General features: G+C 40.8%; 1 long non-coding RNA gene across 1 annotated transcript; it reads left to right on the top strand.

The window, feature by feature from the left end:
- The first annotated feature begins 743 nt into the window (after positions 1 to 743).
- LOC102306394 lies at positions 744 to 4,334 on the top strand. Its single transcript, XR_317354.3, has 3 exons — positions 744 to 1,141; positions 2,647 to 2,757; positions 3,915 to 4,334. It is a non-coding gene; the product is annotated as an uncharacterized LOC102306394 (long non-coding RNA).
- Positions 4,335 to 5,401: the final 1,067 nt, after the last annotated feature.

The following is a 5,401-nucleotide window of genomic DNA, read 5'->3' as shown; positions in this document are numbered from 1 at the left end:
ACTTGTTGCCTCAGAGCTCAAACTGAAATATTGGTCTGAATCATTCTCACAATGCAGGGCTCAGACATGATTTAAAGGATCTGATGTGCATTAAACAAGCGTTTTAAAGCAGCTCAAGGAAAGGCAAACGTGCATTAGGCGCACTATATTTGGTGGCTGAGTGCTACAAGCTGTCCCTACCAGGCTAGTTTCACACTGGATAATTGACAGCACAGATTCTCACTCCCTCGCACTGCCAGGCTGCTGGCTACAGTTCAACATGGGAGATGCTCATTAACATAAGCTGGGAAGGTGCTGTCAGCCAAGTGTGCTGTGAACATTTTTACATTATATAATGTGAACACTGCCCGTTTGTGTGTGTGGACTCTCTGTGGATGGAGTGTAAAGATTACAAGAAAGCAAGAGATGAACTCCCCTTGTCATGGTCCTGGGCCATGTTGGCCCAGTATTCTTAGTTTTATGTATCTTTGTATTTCAGTTCCCTATTTAGGCCATGTTTTCTGAGTTGCCCTGTTGTGTTGTTCCCTAAGTGTTTTCCCTTCATGGCTTTTACCCACTGTGTGCCCCTCTGTGTATCTGTGAGCCCTCGTCCCTCCTTGTTTCATTCCATGTTTCCCCAGCCCACTATGCCCGCGCTCTCTCTCTCCTCCTGTTTGCACCTGTGTACTTCCTGTTTTACTTTGACAGTCTCCCGTCAGTGTTGTTTACTCCTGCCATGTCTTGTTATGTTTATCTGTGTCAGCTGTGTTCCCATGTGTGGCCACTTCCCCTGATCATCCCTCTTGTGTATTTAGTCTCTGTGTTTCATGTAGTCTGTGTCGCGTCGTCTGTGTTCTCACCCCCATGTTTTCACGATCAGTCTTTTGTGATCATCATCGTCTCAGAGTTCTCTTAGTTTGTCACAGTATTAGTTTTCCCAGTTTAGTTATAGTTCAGCCACGCTATCCCTGCTGTGTTTGTATTCCTGGTCTTCAGTCAAATTAAAGGCTCGCTTTCTGTTAAACTCACTCCCGTCTACTCACTTGTGTACGCTCCTGGGTCCATTACACACACCACCGCACGGCCTGCCTCTGCAGACCGTGACACCCCTGCTTTACAAGACTATTCTACACACTGATCAGCCCCAATGTTCAAGCTTCAGGTGAGTTGAACAGCAGTTTGCATGTTCTCCATGTGTTTCTGCGTGGGTTCTATCTGTGTACTCCGGCTTCCTCCCCCGCAGTCCAACGAGATGCGTGCTAGGTTAATTGGTGTTTCTGAATTGACCGTAGGTGTGAATGTGAGCGTGAGCGTGTCTGTCTCTGTGTGTTAGCCCTGTGACAGATATGGGTTGTACCCTGCCTCTCACCGTATAATAACTGGATAGGCTACCCCGTAGCGTCCCTGAATTTGATAAGTGGAAGAAAATGGATGGAGAGTAAATTGATTAACAGTGAAAATGTAATATTTTTCTAGGAAGCCTCAGGTCGTGGGACCCACCTACACATAGATGTAGACCAAATATCGTCACCAACGTTTAGTTGTTTTAGAAGTGACCATATTTAACCAAACGAGTGGTGATGTGGGCATTGAGGAAATACAACCATGCTAACAATTTTCACTAGCTTCGCACACCAATGCACAAGGGATTACCACAAACTGTGGACACATTAAGGGCAGATTTATAACCAAAACAGAAGTACTGGTTCTGTGTTCCTCTGCATTCATTTTGCTTCATGGGCTTCAGTATATGAGAACCCACCTGGCTTTCTGTGAGTCTCTTCTATCCTTCTGTTCCATCCTCTACACTTATACTAACACTATTCACAATGACCATCCGTTTTCTTAGCAGCTAAACTAAGGGGTATCACTACATTGCAGGGATGACAGAGACAGACTCTTGAACACATACAGTAAGCTACCTTGTGTTTATTTGGACATAATTCATTGCTATCATTAGTACAAATATATAAGTTGAAGGTTTTTTAGTAATGAAAGTGCATTTAGGCTCCATAGTGTAGTGGTTTACATGACCACCAACAACAAGTTTGATCACAGGAGGAGACACAAACCCATCATAAAAATGCCAAATCAGCTATACTGAGCTACACACTATGGAAAACCTGTCTGAATCAGGAAGCAGCTAGAAGTAACTTACTTAAAGTAATGGCATTGGAATTGTGATGTATTAACGTTAGAATTCTTTCTAGTGACAGACGCTGTGCGTTTGTTTTTACATTTCATTAAACATGCATTAAGTAACTGTTAGAAGTCACTCCAAAGCATGTGGACTGAACACTGTGTGAAAGATTTTCCACAAAATTCTGAGGATGTCAAAATATTACACTTGTGAAGGCTGTAACTCGTTCCCTCCGGACTGCTTTGCCTCAATGGGGTGACCAACAGTAGCTATTCTTAGCTGCGTGTAGGCGTTCGCTAATCACTAACATCAAAAATCAAACAGCTCCGAGCACGCACAGACCCCATCACAAATGCCAGATAGCAAAACAAACACTGGTGTAGCTTCAGAGAGTTTTTTGCTAGTGGTAGCAAACAATGATGCTGTTGTTTACCAGCTAGGTTCTGCGTTGGGTATTTAATTATACGGTATTTGCAAGTTCACAACAGTATGAATTACAAATTCTACAATTTTACAATTGTTTACAGTTTCTGCTGCCAGCTTGTATTGCGAAGTTGGCCGTGGCATGGTTGACTTAACGGGGAGCACCAGGTAGCACATCGAGGGTCCTCTCACTCAAGTCATCCAGCGAGTCAAAGGTCAGTGGATCAATTCTCGGCTCCCTTGGTCCGCATGTTAGAATATCCTCAGGCATGATACTGATGCATCCATCACACTTAGTGGGTGTAAATTGTTAGACAAAGTGCTCACTGTATGAATGGTTATATAATATAATATATTATATAATATTATATATATATATATTATAGCTCAGCTCTATATATATATATATATATATATATATATATATGTATGTATACTATATATATATATATATATATATATATATATATATATATATATATTCCTTTTGCATTTATGAAGCTTATAAGTAAATCCAATAAGGAAGTTCTGTAATCACTTATCTCCCTGGTTTCCAGGTTGTTGGATGCTAGCCTATTCTTTACATTACCTCCACTTTTCCATGTTGTCATCCTCAATGCTGACATTGCACCAATGCAGTCATTTTCTTGTCTGAACCAATCAGCCTTTATTCTGTGTAATTTAAATCTCATCCCTCCTCATCCCCATCTAAACCTTACTTCGGTCATTCAGAGCTCCATCCAAGCCCTCATCAACTTCATCACTGCCAGTGTCTAGACTACAGGGGGTCCTGCACTAATTCGTATCACCTCAGAAATTCTGTTTTGCTGCAATAGGTCATCGGAGCCTAATCGCCAAACAGCTTAATTGAATTTTGTATCTCAGCAAATCCTGTTCGGTTCTTCCAAATGATCTCTCCTTATTGAGCTGCCGTGCTGACAAATGATCAAACTATGAGTTACACCGGCAGTACAGCAGATAGAGGAGTTACAATAAGATCCGACTTCAGTAGGATATTTCCCTGGAGGCAAATTTTGCCTTTATCATCTCACAGTGCTGTTTTGTTTTTAGCTGTAAATAACAAACCTCACCTTAATCAGCTTCCCTCCCTCTTCTCTGTCATTTTGTACCAATGTTGTATAGAATCACCTCACTGAACCAGCCTTTACATTAGAATCACTGAAATGTGAATAGTGTGTAGGTATGTGTTGATGTAAGAGACAAGGAGAGAACAAATATGACCCACCTTCTTTTTTTTTCCCACTGCCAACCATGCTATGTGCCTTACTCAGTTGCTATGGCACCATGAAATGAAGAAAGTTTGACAAGATTGCCATACATTTTTAAACCACTTATTGGCATTGCCTCAAAGGTAGCACCTCCTGCTGCCCTCCCCTTCAGCTGCTGTTCAGCCACATCAGTGTCAGGCCCCTGGTTCCCTGGAGGAGGGCTGCCACGGCAGGCCGGTTGGGACTCGGAAGCCTAATTGGGGCCCAAGGATGCCTCACTCTGCTGCTACAGCTGTGCTGCCGCTGGCTGATGGTAGGATCAAAACCCCGTGACTAGCCAGAGGTCAGAGGTTGCTGGGTGGCTGCTCAGCATGCAAAGCCGGAGGAGGTCCTGCCTGTGTCACCAGGCGGATCAGGCAGTGCTGTCCTGCAGTCTGCATGAACTCTGACTGAAGCCCTCAGCTGCTCAGTGTGTCTCTTTCTCTGACTCTGTCTCTAAATGGAGCTGATGTCTGTATAAAGTTTGAAATCCTTCAGTGAAATAAACATGTAATCATAGATGACTCATTCTGCCTAACTCTGCCTTCATATGAAATAACTATAAGAAAAACTCCATTACAGATTACGCTACAGATTTCTTGTGTTTGCCAGAAACTTACACTGCATTTTAAAATATTCTAAAAGGTTTAATTGGAGTGAATGTGCAGTGGAAGACTATGTTTTTTTTTCATTTCAGATTTCTTTTTATACATCAGCTTGGGTTTTGTATGTATATCTACTTTTTGTTGTATTATTTTAGTTGCTAACAAATAGACCTTACTTACCTCTTCCTTTGAATACTTTCTTGTACTTTGTCATTCCACAACCATCTCGGCCGTTTCTGTCAGCACTCCAGCTGTACTTTCCCAGTCATCTGTTAACTCTTCCCTACCATCCAGAGTCTTTCTTGAGGTCACGGAAGACTTGAGTAGTCCATCCTTGACTCTACCCATCATTACCCTTTTCTAACTAGTAACTGTATACAACAAAAATAATATTAAAACAATTTCTCTTTAAAGGGGTTATTTTAATAATATTATTCAGTGTTCAACACTATTTAAATTAATTATTAAAGACAGCCTTTGATTAAGAGTTTTTAAGGAATCTATTCAACGTAAAAAAAAAAAAGGAACAAACATCATTAATGTACAGTTGGCCTTACAGTGAAATAATCAGGCCATGATCACACGTGAAATGTAGCTTTAGGTCATTGACTTCTTGCATATTTGAACATTACGTAAGCTTCTATTCCTTCTAGCCTATAAGATTAGCTAACTGTAAACCTAACCCTTACTCCCATTATCTGGCCTATTATTATTATTATTGTTGTTGTTATTTTTATTGAACACTTAGATGAATTTAAATGCAATATTACGGTAGGTGTCATGACCGAGGACAGCTTAGATGTCAGAGGGTTAAATATCCTCGTGAATTAAAGTTGTGAGGATTAACGAACATGTAAAATCTTCACATCTGTTTGAAGCCAAACTGACAGTTTTAGAGTTAAAACATTTAAATGAATATTATATGTTTTTACCTTTATTAAAAATAATTATAGTACACAATGCACTGTGCATTATGTGTTTCATTT

This window comes from Haplochromis burtoni, unplaced genomic scaffold (genome assembly GCF_018398535.1).
Source record: "Haplochromis burtoni strain Fernald_Lab_line unplaced genomic scaffold, NCSU_Asbu1 Contig_371, whole genome shotgun sequence".
NCBI classification, from domain to species: domain Eukaryota; kingdom Metazoa; phylum Chordata; class Actinopteri; order Cichliformes; family Cichlidae; genus Haplochromis; species Haplochromis burtoni.
Note: the sequence above shows the minus strand (reverse complement) of the source record. Positions and strands in the feature narration are given on the sequence as shown.